Genomic DNA, 21,149 nt, shown 5'->3' with positions numbered 1-21,149 from the left:
TACAAATCTAACTATGCAAGATCAACTAATCAGCGTGGATTTCCTGTCAGTCGATCAACAGGTAAACTGTTATATCAAATTAGCACATTAATGGAGAAGTAGGTAGGAAATCAATTAATTATTTCCGCAATATGATTTATGAAAAATGGATTACCTTCAATAACTTTAATAATACAATAAATATATTTTTAAATAATTAAAATTGAATTTATTTAATTTTCCTTTTACTTTAGTCCATTATAACATCACACGGTCAAAGCTGGTCAAAAATTTCACTCACCCTATGCACACGCGCCCACATTGACCTTGGGCAGGGAAGGCTAGGAATTATAATAGATAAGAAGTGAGGGCCCACGTTTCATTCTTGTTGGTGTGTGAATAGTGAATATTTAATGTGATGTGACAATACTTAACAGTGAGCTTCATGATCAGTGCATTTTTGTCTTTTTTTACATGAATTCAAATTATGAAGTCTTCAATCCCGAAAAAGGGGTGTGAGAAGTACTAGTGGGGGTACATATAACAGCTGTCAGTCTAGTGGGTGGGAAAGCTAGAGTTCACCGTCCATGTAGTATGACAATGACAAATTGTTTTCTTTTTTCTTTCATTTTTTCTTTTCCTTTTTGATATTTTTTTTTTTAGTTGTTGCTAGACAATGACTCGTTTAAAGTCGGTTGTGGAAATAAATTTGCTATATTTAAAACTTAATAATTTTGACTTCAATTTAAGAACTTAGAAATAGACATGGATGGATGGTCTTACGTCTAAAACCATTGACAGCTAAGCAATTAATGAATAAATGAAAATGACATAGAGCCCAACACATATCGCTACCGCAAATGAGTCATTGGTTGAGTGATAATGACTTTGCATGTCCCTGACTTCAAGTCATGAATTCTAGTCTCACCTTCTCCAAATATTTATAAGGTGTGTGGGCTTAGTCTGCCCCTCCGTGAGCTTGATAGTCTGCCCCTCCGTGAGCTTGATAGTCTGCCCCTACGTGGGCTTGATTTGTGCCTCCTGCTTGGGGTCTGTTGACACTTGTACTTTTATAGGCTTGATCTGGTGGTGTGTCGTATATTGTATTTATACTTGTACTCAAAAAAAAAAAAAAGAACACATATCGCTACCCAAAAAAACCCAAGTTTATATGGTGCCTAAGTGGTATATCCATGTCATTGACTAGCTGTAAAAAATTTTAAAATTCAAAATTTTCCATATCATTTGTCTTATATTTACCCTAGTTATCATCCTCCTCACCCTCACTCTCTCTCTTTTTTAAAATTCAAGTTCTTCGTGGTTGCCGGTCTGTCTCACACGAGAGGAGAGACCATGAAACGAATCGGGATTTTCATTGTTGGATCAACATGTCCCATAGATTTGGGTTACCTACCATCAATATTTGAAGGAGGATAAATTTAAACAAATATTTTGTTTTTGACAAAAAAATACGGTCAATCGCGTTGCATTGAGAGTGAAGGAGCCCCTGTAACTTCAAAATATTTATCCCCAATTAACTCGATTATCCCAAAACAATTTCATTGAATTATAATATTTGTAACATAGTAACATTTACACCTCATGAAAAATCATATAATGTGCATATAAATGAAAATTCATATAATATTTGTGACAAATTACGTCCAGGAGTATTATGCATTTTAGTTATAACAGAGGCATATAAATGTATATATAAAAAATTAATTTATAAATGAAGATAATGTATAAAATAAATTTTATTAAATAAAGATAATTAATTAATTAATGGAGTGAGGGATAGAATGAGAACAACAATGAAATACTAAGGACAAAAAAGGAATAGAAATGAAAATGCTAGTAAAATTGTTCAAATTGATAGCATTTAAAACTAGCATAATATGTTTGGACATAAGTTATACATGTTCGAAATCTATGTCCAAAGACAAAATTTTGTCTAGTTTAAAACCGAGGTCTAAACACAGAAATCTTATTCGATTTACTTGTCCGGAACCTAACCCGCATTAGGTTATTATCCTATTTACTTGTCTGGCTTTAGTCAATTAAGTACGTCTGAAATCCAATCCGGATTAGGATTCAGACATACAAATATTTCGTATACACATTTTGTTATCCAATCCTTAACCGATTTTTTACCATCCATAGTTTGATTGACATGTTTGCATCAATAACTTTAATAATACAATAAATATATTTTTAAATAATTAAAATGGAATTTATTTAATTTTCCTTCTACTTTAGTCCATTATAACATCACACGGTCAAAGGTGGTCAAAAATTCCACTCAACCCATGCACACGCGCCCACATTGACCTTGGAGAGGGAGGGCTAGGAATTATAATAGATAAGAAGTGGGGGTCCACGTTTCGTTCTTGTTGGTGTGTGAATAGTGAATATTTTATAGTGAATACTTAATGTGATGTGACAATACTTAACAGTGAGCTTCATGATCATTGCATTTTTATCTTTTTTTACATGAATTCAAATTATGAAGTCTTCGATCCTGAGAAAGGGGGTGTGAGAAGTAATAGTGGGGTACAGATAGCAGCACCCATTTTCTTTTCATATATATACATATACATAAATATATATATATACATATATATATATATATATATTATATGGTACTAACACTATGTACTATATAATATATATATTTTTATCAATACTATATACCTACATATTTATATAATCTAAATTATTAATTACTATATACTAGATAGTTAAATATTTATTATTTAATTATGTAAGAAAATATAGTTCAACCTTCATCGTAACGGTCAAACCTTGAAACCCTTGACACTTCAATTTTGACGGTTCGATACGCGGGTCGGGTTTAAAAACTATGCTTATTCATGACATCCTCTTCCATTAACCATTCCAACCAAGGAAAGAAATTCACTTGTGTGACAAGGATAGCAGAGATTGATGCATCAAAAGGGTGGTGGTATAATGCTTGTGCAAAATGCAAGGTGGGAGTTGCCAATTACCAAGTGTAGGGGTAAATTTCTACAATCGTTGAAAGGTCAGCTTCTATTTCTGCGGGGTCCATTTACAACTTTGAATCCTGTAAATATCACAATAAGAAAAATCGTGAAAGTCCTTAACCGGTTTGGGTGGTGCTGGTCGTGAAGGCTCCGACGATCAAATTAGTATTGGTCGGAGATGGAAGACCAGGTATGGTTTAAGTGTTGTGTCTGAATGTGTTTTGTGTATTCTCTTTGTTGGAAAAAAAATATCCTCCCCCTCGCATATAGAAGGAGGGGGGTATTTATAGAAGAATAAAGATCAACCTCGGGAATTGTGTGTACATTCCACTTGTTTCATTGGACCGACTTGTATAAAGGAAATGTATGAAATGTCTATTATTCTGGTTGTATCAGGGTTGACAGATAGATAAAAGAATAAAGTGGTAATATGAAATGATGAAAACAGGTGTCGATGAAGGTGTGGGTTGGATTGTAGACGATAATCAATGAATAGATACGTATATGAAAGAAAATCATACCTAGGGATGTGTGTAATGCCCGACCCGGAATGCATTACTTTTGGTATCCTCTTAATCAATCTCCTAATTGATTCAATCATTAAGTCACCAAAAATTTCAACAGCACCTCCCCATAGTACGGAGGATGCTAACCTGGAGTAACATGCAGCAAATTCACAAATATATTCACAACCTAGGCAGGGCCTCCGGCCATCTAACAATTCATATAACAATTTAAATTCTCAATTCTAAGCAGGGCCTCAGGCGTCCTAGCATGTCATATCATCAATCAATTTCACATTTAAGTAGGGCCTCAGGCCACCTAACAGTCACATATAATTTCTCCACACAACAACATATATAATCAACATCCATCACAAATAGCAATCTGGCAAACATAAGAAGTCGTCAGGACACAAAGTCCACAGACCCGGTTCTGGAGTCCCGATCACATGGAATACCCTCCCTACCGTCCATCCCATAGTCAAGAATGGGGATATCACACAACGTCTCAACTAAGAAATATAGATACGACCAAAATAGTAATAACATAAATAAAGTTTGGAACTATCTAGTCCTATCACTCTCTAGGGGTCCATCCATGTCACACACCCTCCTCCTGATCCGCGACCCTGGTACCGGAACTACACTCACCTGTGAGGAGGGAATAGGAGAAAGAAAAGGGTGAGCGAAAGGCTCAGTAGAGAATAATAAAGAGTTAGCGAATAATATAAGGCTGAAATATCAAAGAAAGGCACAAATGCAACAATATGATAGCTAACATCATGTACACCAAACTCAAATAGATAACCACACCATACGAGATCCTAACTTGGCCCATCGACATCCCTACACATATCGGGACCCTGAACAGCCCAACGGCATCATCGCATGGTGTTTCAAGCACATATGGAATCCTGATCCGGCCCACCGGCATTCTCGTAGTCATGGGAACCCTGAACAGCCCAACGACATTCCACATTTCACATCAATCACAACTAGAAGATATACGGGTCCATACCCGACATCTACCATGCAACTACAATGCATGTCCAACATGGTTATGCAATCGGGTATTTATACATTCTAGATATATACATATATTTATATATATACTACTACATGATACATGTTCAAGAGTAATTCATGCTCAATGAAAGATTGAACAAGTAGGGTATACAATATAATTCAAATCATACAATAAGGATATCACAAAGTGGGGTTGTTCTCCCTTAGGTACAATTAAGGCGAGAACCAATTTATAATGAACATTGGGAAAGATAAATATTCTCAATAGGAAAACACATTCAAAGAGAATAACAAAGGGTGAAATTTTCTTACCTCGCACTCCAAAAATTAGTTATGTAATTCAATACTCAACTTTGACTTTTCCCTGCCTCAACCAACCTATTATTCGGTAAACCCATCCTCCAATCAATATACAAGCAACATCAATTGCGCATATCTAACACAAATTAATCCAATAAATCAAGAACTCATTACCTTCTCTTACCCAAAACTTCCCAAATTCTTGAACTTCACCTATTCAAGCTTGCTACTCCAATCCACAATAGAATCTAGAAATACAACCATAAACAAGTCTAAATCAACCTATTAGATCACTAATTTCATCTAATTTAAAGAATTTCCACCAAATCTACAAAACCCATAAAACCCTAGAATCCCAAATCACCCAATCTTTAAATACTAGCTTTTAGGTTTAAGAAACTTACCAAGGTTGTAGAAACAAGTAGAGGGAAGGGATTCAAGCTTCCTTTAGGCCTCAAATGATGTAGGAACCCATGGATTTTTGTTTGGGTTCAAACCTTGAAAGATTAGAACAAAGAGAGGGATTTAAGAATATGTAAGCTAGAGAGAGAAGTTAGGAATCAAACTTGAAACAACTTGAAAGAGGGTAATCTTACCTTGGTTGATGATCTTAGATTGATAGGAGGGAGGAAATGTGAGAGAAAATGAGGTTTAGGGTTTGTTTAGGTCGAGAATTTTGAAAGAAATCATGAAAATGAGTGTTTTAAACCAATTTCGGGGTGCAGATTTAGGGAGGTGTCCGGACACCTATGCCTAAAAATCTCCCTGTTCCGATTTCTTCTATATCTGTCTGGACAGTTTTTAAAAACCGGACGGTTACCTCTGTAGTCAAAATTTTCAGTTTTAAAACCACTCGTACACCCCCCAAATCACTCGGTATTAATTTCTAATGATTTTATATACGTGTTTGTCATACCTAATTTCTAAAAGAAATGAAGTTCGGGGTATTACAATGCGAGCCTGTCACATTCGTAAATATCGGCTGTAGACTAGATTGATAAGAACTGCTTTGTAGGAGGGATAGCCCATGAAGTGGCGCTCGTACGAGCCAGCGCCATTACTATGTTGGCGCCTACACACAGTCGCCAATACATATGGATGCCCTGAAACTTAGTTCCATTTTGTTAAGGAAAAGTTACTGTAAACATAGTAGAGTAAACAAACTATAAGACTTCTGCAAATAAGCATCTAAAAAGGTGACAGTCTTAGTGTCAGAGAACTGTTATGTTGCCTAGTAATGATGTAAAGATCGCATATGGGCCTCAAGCGGGCTTTGATTCGGGCCTAACCGTGATGGTTAGGTTTGTGGATCTGGACGATCCAGCAAGATTTGTCGTTATATGACCATATGGGGCCATACCATTTTTGGCACCTACATCAAGGAGTAGTAGTATCATGTAGACAGTGTGGACCCATGGAAACTCTACCAATGCCATGGTAATTATCTAATATCTAATCTAAATGAAATTGAGTATCATCAATTATTCTGTTCTTTTATTTATTATTGGCATTACAAATGGCTCAATGTAGGTACAAGGTGACTATCCAAGTTGTAGACGGAAAAGGGAATGCCACATTCCTTGTGGTAGGACAAATATTTAAAAAGATGTGTAAAATTATAGCTGCCACATTGTCGGATCTTCCAGACTCAAATAGGACAGTTGTTCCAGTAGTCATGCAAAACCTGTGTCGAAGGACCTACAATTTAACTGTCTCCATCAATAACAGCTGGATTGGTCATTCATTTTAGTTTGGGTTGCACTATTCAAACCCTCCCTACTTTCAACCCCCTATACCTTTAATCAATTTTGTCAAATCAATAGCATGTCATGCCATGCATCCCATTATTGTCATTTGTTAGACTCTCTTATATATAAATGATACATTCACGTTTTTGTCTAGTTGTATTCAGTCTTTGTCCCAGCTATATATATATATAGGACAGAGAATATATTCTCTGTATAGGACAGAGAATCTAGACAGAGAATATATTCTCTGTATAGGACAGAGAATATATTCTCTATCTGTACATGTGTACACAAATATGTCTGTATGTACACGCCAAGCACTATTAAAACCCCCTACTTTAACCCCTTATCTTAGACAGAGAATATATTCTCTGTATAGGACAGAGAATCTAGACAGAGAATATATTCTCTGTATAGTACAGAGAATATATTCTCTGTCTGTACATGTGTACACATATATGTCTATAAATTGAGAAGAGTTCGCAGAGTATTTGAAGAAGCTGTAAGAGATAGCAGTAGTGTGTGAGAAAAAAACGAGAGAGAGTCTTAAAGTAGTTTGTTTTTGAGATAAAAGGAGACTGAACCTATTGTGGATATGGATTACTTTAGTGATATTTTCGACTACCACTTGTCAAGTTGTTCAACTGAACAGGTAAATACATATACTGATGTAAATTATATTGTTGTTTTTTTATAAATACTCAGTGTAAATTATATTGTTTGTAGGGTGATTTTATCTCAGCCGAAATAAAGCAAGAAGACGAACATGCGGACGAGATGGTCGATAATATCAAAGTTAACAATAGATGTGAATTTGAAACTGATCAAGTGTTCAAATCGCGACAATCGATGATCGAGTGGGTTCAACAAACTGGACACAACTTGGGATATATCATCATCATTAATAGATCATATATTGGTGGGTTCGGCAAAAAAAACAGATTACAATTCAAATGTGATCGCGGTGGCAATTACCAGAGCAAGAAACCATCAACGAAACAGACTGGCACCAAAAAAATAGAATGTCCGTTCAAATTGAGAGGGAGGAAAATGAAGCTAGACGATGATTGGATGTTGGAGGTGGTGTGTGCGGAGCATAATCATGATCCTGCATTATATATGGAGGGACATCCATACCCCGGTCGACTTTCTGAATCTGAAATTCAAATTATGGTTGACATGTCTGCACAAAATGCCAAGTCACGGGACATATTGACGGAGTTGAAAAAGTGAGATCCGAACAATATGAGCACCATCAGAACCATATATAATGCACGCAAGAAGCATAGGACCTCTGAGAGATCGGGTCAATCACAAATGCAAGTTGTGTTCTCTTTCCTCAACGATAAACAATACTTTTTCGATTATCGAGCAAACCATGCAACCAATGAGCTCGAAGATTTGTTCTTCGAACATCCTGGCTCGCTAGATCGATTGCGTGCATTCCCACACGTATTGTTGATGGATGCGACATATCAGACCAACAGGTATGGGTTGCCTCTCCTTGAAATTGTTGGTGTTACCTCAACTAGTCAGACTTTTTGCATAGCGTTCGCATATTTACACTCAGAAAAAGAGCCCAGTTATACTTGGGCTTTGGAATGTTTGCGATCCGCAATGCATGGATGCACTAGCCCACGAGTTATCGTTACGGATAGAGAGTTGGGGCTGATGAAAGCCTGTGCTCGAGTATTTCCAGAGGCTTCGAAACTACTCTGTAGATGGCATATCTATCAAAGCATTTTAACCAAATGCAAGCCATCAATGCAAGACAATAGAGTTTGGAATGCATTTTACCGCATGTGGACTACGGTGATCGAGTCTGAAAATGAAAACGCGTACATGAGTAATATGGCACGCCTTCAAGTAGTCTTACAGAAGTTCCCGACAGTGATAAAATATCTGAAAGATGTGTGGCTGACACCATATAAAGAGATGTTTGTATCTGCCTGGACAGACAGATATCTGCATTTTGGGAACCACACAACTAATAGGGTCGAGAGTCAGCATGCCAAGTTGAAAAGATATTTGTGCTCGTCACAGTCAGATTTGGAGAGATCCATGTCATGGATTCATCAGGTTATCTTGTCTCAGGACATAGCTATCAAAGCTAGCATTGAGAGAAGTCGAACCATCATCCAACACCGATTCAATATACCGCACCTTCGGGATTTATGTGGTTTTGTTTCAATCGAGGCGTTGAATTTGATATTTATTGAGTTTGAGCGATCAAAAGATGTTGGACAGATTGCTTACAAATGCGGATGTCACCTTCGTAGGAGCTATGGACTACCGTGTGCTCACGAACAAGCCATGTACGTGAGCGAAGGTCATACTGTACCGCTTGATGCCATTGATAAATTTTGGAGAAAGCTTGATCTAATGCAATGTCAGTCGATTGAAGAGGATGACATTGACTGTAACGCTGATGTACAAACGTTCACAGAACATTTCAAGCAGCAACCAAGACATGTAAAAGTCAGTTGGCTAAGGAAATTGAGGGAAATATTCAGACCTTCATCAACTTCTCTTCGTGAACCGGCTGTGAAGACCAACACTAGAGGGCGTCCGTCCACAAAGAAAAAGGTAGCCACCAACACTCGTAATAATCCAACAGCATATGTCATTGATAGGAGTGATTTTGTTCAGCCTCGGGAGCCTCACAGACACAGTTCTTCATCTGGACGCCCCGAATCGAAGATTTTTGAATACGATTTTTTCCAATCTTATGAACCAGAGAGACACAGTTGCTCCTCAATTTACAATATTCAGTCTCTCTCTACACAGGAAAGTTCGATGTTAAGAAAGAAAAACTACTCTTTACGATCCTATATTGATCAGTTTCCAGCTATACTGCATCCTTACATCAGGGACGTGCAAGATGTAAAAGTTGATGGAAATTGCGGCTTTCGATCGATAGCTGTGTGTCTTGGTCATGGGGAAGATGAATGGCCCAATGTTCGGTATAACCTGATGGCAGAGTTGGAAGCATTTTGGAAACAATATGTTGAAATACTTGGCGGTGAAGAGAGGGCATACAGTGTTAAACACTCACTGAACTTTTTTCAAGATGATGTTGCAACACCATTTGAGCATTGGATGACAATGCCAGATATGGGTCTATTGATTGCTTCTGCATACAATGTGATATTGCATGTTCTTCATCATGCAGAGAGTTGGACATATCTACCACTACGTACAGCTCCTCCATCACCCTATCTACGCGTTGCCATTGCTATAGGGCACATAAATGGTAATCACTACGTCAAAGTTGGTTTGATAAGGAATTATCCAATGCCTCCCATCACACCCGAATGGGTTCACTGTAGGCATACTTGTGCAGCTGCATGGGTGACTCCGTATGCGGAACGATTAGATGCGTACATGCACTCATATGGATTCATCAAATCTTCATCTGAAACTTTTATTCATATACTTGAATAAATTATTGTCTATGTCTTACAAAATTATGAAATTAATATCAAAAAAATATAATTTCTCTTTTCTTTACACAAAAATTAAAAAAATAATAATAATTTAAAAAACCAAACAAAAAATCTTAATCAAACGTAATATATATATATATATATATATATATATATATATATATATATATAAAAGTATATATCTATATATATGTGTGTATGTATGTATATATCTATATATATGTGTGTATATGAGATGAGACATTATGAAAAGACATGATATGACAAGACAAATGCTGACAACCTAGGGGGAGGGGGTTTAAAATAGGGGGGGTTTGTTTATCAATTTCCTTTTAGTTTTGACTTGTCGGTACGTCATTTCTTCCATTTTTAAAATATGAAATGCGCATTTATCGTCCCATATTTTGTTTCAATTTTAAAATATCAAGAGTATTGATAATGTGCGCCACAAGAGCAACTCCAATGGACTCTTGAAAAATCATTTTTGAAGTATTATATATATAAGTTTGAAGTGTTATTTTGTGACAATGGAAGAAAAATAACTCGTGCGTAGTTTTTGAGACTCTATACATACTTGATATCTTAAGTGTCTATTGAGTGTCATATTTGAACTCACATAACCAATAAACACAAGACCTGTTGCAAACTCTCCCTCATTTTTTTTCTCTCCACTCCACTTTTATGTTAAAGCGATTTTTTAAGTTAAGTATATGAGCAAAAAGTAGTCTTTAAAGTGTTTGTAGTTTCCTATCATTGTATGATGGACACTTGATAATATTGAGAACTTGAAACATAAACATCATTGGAGATGCTCTAAGAAGATTTGTTAAGGACTTACTATAACAAACCACAATATGAAACGTTTGATGAACACCATTTCACCAATTTTTTAAACTTTAAATACTTTTTTTTTTCAAATTTCAATGCACTTTTTTAATCTCTATTTAGTGCGCTAAAAGCACACATTATCATTTCCGACATATCAATATGCGTATTTATTGTCCCATATTTTGTTGTTTTATTTATATGAAAAACCAATAAGAGCTTGATTCTTCAAAAGTTTAGATAGGTATATTTACTTATTTAGATTCATATCGAATAATGTTTTTTAGAATCTATAATAAACATCATATGAAAGTCTATCTGTTCCTAATTTTGTTATTTTACCGGACATATCGATGAGTATAAAAGAAAAAATCACACGTCGTCATTATGAAATAAAAGACGCGCAAAGCGCGAGTAAATGATTAGTTAACTATTAAAACTCCTACTAATTCAATTAGAAATAGATTTCTAATAAGGAAAATAAGTAATTAAACTAACTCTTAGGAAATTACCAAACCTTGTTCGACAGGTAAGGGTAAATACAATAAGGAAATTGATAAACAAACCCCCCCTATTTTAAACCCCCTCCCCCTAGGTTGTCAGCATTTGTCTTGTCATATCATGTCTTTTCATAATGTCTCATCTCATATACACACATATATATAGATATATACATACATACACACATATATATAGATATATACTTTTATATATATATATATATATTACGTTTGATTAAGATTTTTTGTTTGGTTTTTTAAATTATTATTATTTTTTAATTTTTGTGTAAAGAAAAGAGAAATTATATTTTTTTGATATTAATTTCATAATTTTGTAAGACATAGACAATAATTTATTCAAGTACATGAATAAAAGTTTCAGATGAAGATTTGATGAATCCATATGAGTGCATGTACGCATCTAATCGTTCCGCATACGGAGTCACCCATGCAGCTGCACAAGTATGCCTACAGTGAACCCATTCGGGTGTGATGGGAGGCATTGGATAATTCATTGTCAAACCAACTTTGACGTAGTGATTACCATTTATGTGCCCTATAGCAATGGCAACGCGTAGATAGGGTGATGGAGGAGCTGTACGTAGTGGTAGATATGTCCAACTCTCTGCATGATGAAGAACATGCAATATCACATTGTATGCAGAAGCAATCAATAGACCCATATCTGGCATTGTCATCCAATGCTCAAATGGTGCTGCAACATCATCTTGAAAAAAGTTCAGTGAGTGTTTAACACTGTATGCCCTCTCTTCACCGCCAAGTATTTCAACATATTGTTTCCAAAATGCTTCCAACTCTGCCATCAGGTTATACCGAACATTGGGCCATTCATCTTCCCCATGACCAAGACACACAGCTATCGATCGAAAGCCGCAATTTCCATCAGCTTTTACATCTTGCACGTCCCTGATGTAAGGATGCAGTATAGCTGGAAACTGATCAATATAGGATTGTAAAGATTAGTTTTTCTTTCTTAACATCGAACTTTCCTGTGTAGAGAGAGACTGAGTATTGTAAATTGAGGAGCAACTGTGTCTCTCTGGTTCATAAGATTGGAAAAAATCGTATTCAAAAATCTTCGATTCGGGGCGTCCAGATGAAGAACTGTGTCTGTGAGGCTCCCGAGGCTGAACAAAATCACTCCTATCAATGACATATGCTGTTGGATTATTACGAGTGTTGGTGGCTACCTTTTTCTTTGTGGACGGACGCCCTCTAGTGTTGGTCTTCACAGCCGGTTCACGAAGAGAAGTTGATGAAGGTCTGAATATTTCCCTCAATTTCTTAGCCAACTGACTTTTACATGTCTTGGTTGCTGCTTGAAATGTTCTGTGAACGTTTGTACATCAGCGTTACAGTCAATGTCATCCTCTTCAATTGACTGACATTGCATTAGATCAAGCTTTCTCCAAAATTTATCAATGGCATCAAGCGGTACAGTATGACCTTCGCTCACGTACATGGCTTGTTCGTGAGCACACGGTAGTCCATAGCTCCTACGAAGGTGACATCCGCATTTGTAAGCAATCTGTCCAACATCTTTTGATCGCTCAAACTCAATAAATATCAAATTCAACGCCTCGATTGAAACAAAACCACATAAATCCCGAAGGTGCGGTACATTGAATCGGTGTTGGATGATGGTTCGACTTCTCTCAATGCTAGCTTTGATAGCTATGTCCTGAGACAAGATAACCTGATGAATCCATGACATGGATCTCTCCAAATCTGACTGTGACGAGCACAAATATCTTTTCAACTTGGCATGCTGACTCTCGACCCTATTAGTTGTGTGGTTCCCAAAATACAGATATCTGTCTGTCCAGGCAGATACAAACATCTCTTTATATGGTGTCAGCCACACATCTTCGAGCTCATTGGTTGCATGGTTTGCTCGATAATCGAAAAAGTATTGTTTATCGTTGAGGAAAGAGAACACAACTTGCATATGTGATTGACCCGTTCTCTCAGAGGTCCTGTGCTTCTTGTGTGCATTATATATGGTTCTGATGGTGCTCATATTGTTCGGATCTCGCTTTTTCAACTCCATCAATATGTCCCGTGACTTGGCATTTTGTGCAGACATGTCAACCATAATTTGAATTTCAGATTCAGAAAGTCGACCGGGGTATGGATGTCCCTCCATATATAATGCAGGATCATGATTATGCTCTGCACACACCACCTCCAACATCCAATCATCGTCTAGCTTCATTTTCCTCCCTCTCAATTTGAACGGACATTCTATTTTTTTAGTGCCAGTCTGTTTCGTTGATGGTTTCTTGCTCTGGTAATTGCCACCGCGATCACATTTGAATTGTAATCTGTGTTTTTTGCCGAACCCACCAATATCTGATCTATTAATAATGATGATATATCCCAAGTTGTGTCCAGTTTGTTGAACCCACTCGATCATCGATTGTCGCGATTTGAACACTTGATCAGTTTCAAATTCACATCTATTGTTAACTTTGATATTATCGACCATCTCGTCCGCATGTTCGTCTTCTTGCTTTATTTCGGCTGAGATAAAATCACCCTACAAACAATATAATTTACACTGAGTATTTACAAAAAAACAACAATATAATTTACATCAGTATATGTATTTACCTGTTCAGTTGAACAACTTGACAAGTGGTAGTCGAAAATATCACTAAAGTAATCCATATCCACAATAGGTTCAGTCTCCTTTTATCTCAAAAACAAACTACTTTAAGACTCTCTCTCGTTTTTTTCTCACACACTACTGCTATCTCTTACAGCTTCTTCAAATACTCTGCGAACTCTTCTCAATTTATAGACATATATGTGTACACATGTACAGACAGAGAATATATTCTCTGTACTATACAGAGAATATATTCTCTATCTAGATTCTCTGTCCTATACAGAGAATATATTCTCTGTCTAAGATAAGGGGTTAAAGTAGGGGGTTTTAATAGTGCTTGACGTGTACATACAGACATATATGTGTACACATGTACAGATAGAGAATATATTCTCTGTCCTATACAGAGAATATATTCTCTGTCTAGATTCTCTGTCCTATACAGAGAATATATTCTCTGTCATATATATATATATAGCTGGGACAAAGACTGAATATAACTAGACAAAAACGTGAATGTATCATTTATATATAAGAGAGTCTAACAAATGACAATAATGGGATGCATGACATGACATGCTATTGATTTGACAAAATTGATTAAAGGTATAGGGGTTGAAAGTAGGGAGGGTTTGAATAGTGCAACCCATACAATAATTATTCGTAATGCCGGCCATTTTGACAATTGAATCTAGATAAAATTATTGTAGTGGCCATTTCAAAAATGTTTCTGTGTCTGAATTTTTTTCCTTAAAAAGCTACTCCATCATTTTCGGCTTTTTGGCTCTGGCAACTATAGAGATGTTTTCGTTGTCCTTTGTGCCACATGCATTGAGAGTGTTATATGGAATACAATTCCTGAACGAAAGTGATTGGAATCTCAATAATCCTAATAATGAATGTATTACTTTCTAATTTAATCATCAAATTTTATGAAACCCTACATTTATATTAATTCAAAGACAAGATATATTATTAAGATGATTGAGATCCAATTTACGGAGATGCCTAACATTTTTTATTCCTGAAACTAATAATTTAGATTGATAGCGCTTTGAAATGTTGCTGTCAGGCGGAAAAAATGGGTTCCGGTACTCATCTTTCTCCAATTGAATAATTAAACTATAGCATTAGGACATGAGGATCACGTGCAGTACTTACTTGCTGCAGGTGAAAAGACAACAATTCACATGTACAAATTTTTGGAAGATGCATCTTCACCTCTCAAATGGCACAGCTTTTCTTACAGTTGAAAGCAATTGCTACTGGTTATAATTTGACTCACAAGTGCTAGGCAGAGAGTATAGATCCTGAAAATGGACTACTTTACCCTATTAGTGCTGATACTTTCCTTTGCATGGACATGCTTTCATGTCTTCACCACAGGTCTGCCTGGCCGCCGGAAGTCCAGCCCTGCCAAGTTGCCGCCTGGCCCTTGCCCTCTCCCAATAGTTGGCAACATATTTAAACTCGGCAACAAACCCCACCAAGCTCTAGCTGACCTCTCCCAAACTTATGGTCCCATCATGACACTCAAACTAGGAAGCATAACCACTAGTCATGTCTTCTCCATACACAGCCAAAGAAGTATTACACAAACGTGACCGAGCCTTATCTGCCCGAACAATCCCTGTGGCTGTCCATGCAAAGGATCGCCACATGAATTCAATGGTTTGGTTGCCCCCGGCAGCTCATTGGAAGAACCTTAGGAAGGTAAGTGCCACGCACATGTTCACCGCACAGCGGCTAGATGCCAGTCGAGCACTTCGTCGGAAAAAGGTGCAAGAGTTGCTGGACTATGTGCTTGAAAGTTGCAGCAAAGGCCAAGCTGTAAATATTGGTCAAGCTGTATTCACTACTTCCCTTAATCTAATCTCAAACACCTTTTTCTCTATTGATCTATCACACCATCATTCTGAGTTTTCCCAGAGTTTCAGTGACATAACACGGGGCGTATTAGAAGAAGCTGGAAGACCTAATTTTGCAGACTATTTTACCATCCTTCGAGTTATCGACCCACAAGGATGCCAGAAACGGTTGAAGAATTACTATGAGATGCTATTTCATATATTTGATGGTATCATCAACAAGAGGACGCAGTCAAGTGATGTTTCCTACATGTCCACTACGGCAAGCAGAGATTTTCTTGATTCACTCCTCGATCTCGCCAAAGATTATAATTCTGAATTCAGCATGCTTGATCTTAAGCATATGCTTCTGGTGAGTACTTTTTCAGCCTAGTTGTTGTTAGATCCGGTAGTGTATAATCTGGATATACTGAGACTTAAACAATCCAACCGTTAGCAAAGTTCACACATATATATTACAAAGTAATAACAATTGAAAGAAAACCTAGAAAACTCTTACAAAAGGAAGAACTGAGGAGAGGTATGCACGTCTGGCCTTAAGGTAATTTATGTTGTTGTGCTCGCAAATGTTGCAATATCACCTCCCAGGTTTACTCGGTCATACACTGTGGTGGCGAACGAAGATTTTTAGTACCTCTCTCTCAAGAATAGACATGGACATGAAAACAAGAGGAAGAAGATGGAGAGTAAAAACTATTTTTGTAAGTACTTGCCAAAGCTCTAAATATCTTCTCTAAAAACCTATATTTAATTCTTAATAAACCAAATCATATCGATTACATATTTTGTAACTGATATTAAGTCATAGCTTTTACACCTTGTAACAGCCAAATTAAAATTCAATTTTGCATTCAAAATTCCAATAGTTGTGAATCAAATTCACTGTTTGTTGTAAATTATACCGTTTACGCGATATTCTTCATAAGTCAATTTACTTTTAACTAGAGAAAGACCTTGCTTGCTGGGATAACGTACTTCGTACGTATGACCTTTTTGGATCTTACAGTTGTATTGGGAGCTATATACACAGTTCTTATGGTGGTTTTGCTAGTTATGATCAGTTAAGCAAATCTGCAACTACTCACAGTTTTCTTTTCTTCAGGACTTTTTCATTGCAGGTACAGACACAACATCGAGCACATTAGAATGGGCAATGGCCGAGCTATTACGCAACCCTGAAAAATTGGCAAAGGCTCAGATTGAACTCAGAAAATTCATTGACAAGGATGGAATAGTTGAAGAGTCTAACATTGCAGAGCTCCCTTACCTACGAGCAGTTGTAAAAGAAACTTTTCGGTTGCGCCCTCCAAGCCCCTTTCTTGTTCCTCGTAAAGCGAATAGTGATGTAGAAATTTGCGGCTTCAAGGTGCCTGAAAGTGCACAAATACTAGTCAATACATGGGCAATGGGTCGTGATCCAAATGTGTGGGAAAATCCAAATTCATTCGTTCCTGAAAGATTTTTGGAGGTCGACATTGACATCAAAGGTCAAGATTTTGAGCTCCTTCCTTTTGGAGGTGGTCGACGAATTTGCCCTGGAATGCCATTGGCTGTGAGAATGCTTCATTTGACGTTGGCTTCTCTTCTCCATTCCTTTGATTGGAAGCTTGCTGATGGATTGAAGCCAGAGAGGCTGGATATGTCTGAAAAGTTTGGCATTACATTACAAAAGGCCCTTCCTCTCCTGGCTGTTCCTATCCAAGTATAAGACTAGCATAAGATTTTACTTTATATTCTAATGACAATGCATGAGTGATGAATATACTTTATTTGGCAAAGTTCTCCCCCTTAAATAGTCTTGAATAATTGTATTTTTCGCCCTCATTTATGATCATCAATATATAGGATCCGTTTGGTAGACAATTTTGACAGTAACATATATTGTAGCACATATTGTACACAATTTATGCTGGTAAAAAATGGTAGCATATAGGTTGTTGAAATGTTGGTAAGTGTTTGGGTGTACTTTTGACCCATGTTCACTAAAAGGCCCACAACTTTCAACATAAGTGTATGTTTCGGGCGCATAATATATCAAATCGAAGCTAATAGTGGCCTCAAAAAATGCTGTTTCTATGGTTTTTCAACCATTTTTGCGTAAGTGCTAGTTTTTCCTTATGTTTCGCGATTCCCTTATGTTTAGGAATCCTATATTATTTCATTTAGTATTTCCTATTATAGTTAGTAGTTGAATTAGGGTTTCGTTGAGTTATTTAAGGGTTGTACACTCTCATTAGATAGCAGTTTTGATTGAATTAATAAAAGCATATAAGTTTCTCGACAAACCTTACTTTTGTTTGATTCTTGGTGGATTGAACTAGTTGAAGTTGAATTGCGATCGTGTATTTCCCGTTGTTTAATTGCACACTCTATCAGATATATTCATATAACGTCGAGGTTTACAGCAAAGTTGTCCTTTGTGTTTGTGGTTTGAAGTAGTAGTTTCAATTGAGGAATGATGAACCAACTCTATCACTCCACTTTGGCTTTCCCTTGTACAAGAAGCAGTACTATGAGAGAGAAAGATAATGCCAAAAGACATTATTTTCAACAGTTATTTTGATTTCTTGTTCTTTTGGACATTTTTGTTTAGTCTATTGCTTCAAGCCCATGGATGCACTCAAAAAGTCTTGTACAAATTTCTTTGGCTTTTTGTTCTTGCATCATGTCTTGTGGGCAAAAAAAAGCTGCTTGCCTTGTCCTTTTCCACTATTGGATATGGATTTGTGAGCATTCATTCACCAAATCAGGCTTTAGATGTTGGGTCTGAAGTTAATCATTCACGTTTTGATGCTGCCCAACCCCAAATGCATCAACTATGAATGGATATTCGTAAAAATGAATATCATTTTGAGTTTGGAAGTGAAGGTATTATTTCAAGTCAGAAGTTTGTAATAGACAAGCTTCCAGCTTTCTCTTTGTGTTTATACTGCACAATGATAAAATTGATCGAAACACATGTTGTGATGCACCAGAAGTGCTTTGATCCGAAAGAATCTATACTTTGGCATGATCGTCATGGTCACCCAGGTTCTACTAGAATTCTTTTACCTAAGGATCACTTGTGTGTTGCTTGTTCACAATGAAAGTTAATTGTGAGACCATCTATCCTGAAGGTAGGTGTAGAATCTTCTAATTTCCTACAATGTATTCATGGAGATATATGTGGACCTATTCATCCACCATGTGGATCATTTTGTTATTTTATGGTCTTAAATAGATGCATCATCTAAGTGGTTACACATGTATTTAGTATCTACTCGTAATGTTACATTTGCTAGGTTCTTAACTCAAATAATTTGTTTACATGCATAGTTTCCTGATTATCCTATTAAGTCTGTTCGATTGAATAATGCTAGTGAATTTATTTCTCAAACATTCAATGATTATTACATGTCACTAGGAATAGATGTTGAACATCATGTTACACACCCTCATACTCAAAATGGTTTAACATAATCACTTATAAAGCTTCTTCAATTGATTGCTTGTCCTCTGCTTTTAAACAACAAATTGTCTTCTAACACTTGGGGACATGCAATATTACATGTTGCATCGTTAATTCGAGTTATACCATTAGCTCACTATTCATAGTCACCTTTGTAATTAGTGTTAGGTCATCAACCTAATATTTCACATTTTTCTTGTTTTTAGGTGTGTTGTTTATCTCCCTATTTCACCTCCATAATGCACTAAGATGAGACTACAACGAAAACTTGGTATTTACAGTGGCTTTGATTTCTCTTCTATCATTTGATATCTTGAACCATTAATTGGTGATATTTTCAAAGCTAGGTTTATTGATTGTCATTTTGATGAGCCTATTTTTCCTCCATTAGGAATAAAAGACTCTCAACCATAGAAGCATGATTATATTACTTGGAACACTATGACGCAGTCTCATTTGGATCCCCGAACAAAACAATATGAACTTGAAGTTTAGAAAATTATTCATTTACAAGGCATAGCTAATCAATTACATGATGCATTTAATGATACTCCAAAAGTTTTATAGTCACATATTCTAGTTAGAAATTCAACTGCACATGTCAATGTCCCTGAAGGGTGAACAACAAGTGATGACTTGAAACCACGTCAGAAATGTGGAAGGCTATTGAGATCTAAAGATAAATTCCTTGAAAGAGAAATATACAAATTTCTACTAGAGCTCTAGCAGAGCATATTTTTCTTGTAGAGAATACCCCTGCAGAGGTTACTCCTAAAGAGAATATATTTGTTGAATCCCAACCTTCTGAACAAATATTTCCTTAAAAGATATAGGTACCAGATGATGATAATAATGAGCATCAATATCTCATGAAAAAGTTGTGATAGAAGTAAGACTATTGTTGACAATTTTGCATAAGCAGTTGTTACAAGCATTAGCAGAAGTAATGAGGATCCTTTGCCTAAATCTATTGATGAATGTCAATATAGATATGATTGGTCAAAGTGGAAAGAGGCTATGACAGCAGAATTAAATTTTCTATGAAAAGAGAAGTTTTTGGACCTATAGTCTAGACACCTGCAAATGTCCAATCTGTAGTATAAAAATGGGTATTTGTGCGAAAGAGAAACGAGAATGATGAAATAACTTATTATAAAGCGAGACTTGTAGCTCAAGGTTTATCATAGAGATCTAAAATTGATTATAATGAAACATATTCTCCTGTCACGAATGGAATCACGTTTAGATTCCTCATTGGCTTAACAATCGCTGAAAGACGGAATATGCATCTAATGGACGTAGTAAAAGCTTATTTATATGGATTGTTGGACCACGAAATTTATATGAGAATCCCTGAAGGATTTTGTTTGCCTGAAGCAAAGCCTAAAGGATTATACTCAATCAAACTCCAATGTTCACTAGATGGGTTAAAACAATCCAGTCGCATATGGTTCAACCAATTAAGTGAATACCTTGTTAAAGAAGGATCACAAAATAATTCAATTTGTCAATGCATTTTTATTAAAAAGTCATAATATGGATTTGTTATAATCATTGTCTATGTTGATGATTTAAATTTAGTTGAGACTCTTGAATAGCTCACTAAAACTAGTGATTATTTAAAAGCAGAATTTTAGATGAAAGATCTGAGAAAGACAAAATATTGTCTTGGCCTTCAGATCAAACACTGAACAATGGTATTTTTCTTCATCGGACCACTTATACTGAAAAAGTGTTAAAACAATTCCATATGGATAAAGTTCACTTTTTGAGCACTCCAATGATTGTTCGTTCACTTGATGTTAAGAAAGATTAATTTCAACCTCAAGATGAGGAGGAGACACTATTGGGTCCAACAGTGCCATATTT

The 21,149-nt window shown here is 36.3% G+C and overlaps 1 pseudogene; it reads left to right on the top strand.

The window, feature by feature from the left end:
* The first annotated feature begins 15,044 nt into the window (after nucleotides 1-15,044).
* LOC119985869 lies at nucleotides 15,045-17,695 on the top strand (annotated as a pseudogene).
* The last annotated feature ends 3,454 nt before the right edge of the window (nucleotides 17,696-21,149 follow it).

The sequence above is a fragment of the Tripterygium wilfordii genome, chromosome 19, assembly GCF_013401445.1.
Source record: "Tripterygium wilfordii isolate XIE 37 chromosome 19, ASM1340144v1, whole genome shotgun sequence".
Taxonomy (NCBI): domain Eukaryota; kingdom Viridiplantae; phylum Streptophyta; class Magnoliopsida; order Celastrales; family Celastraceae; genus Tripterygium; species Tripterygium wilfordii.
This window is presented reverse-complemented; position numbering and strand designations above follow the sequence as displayed.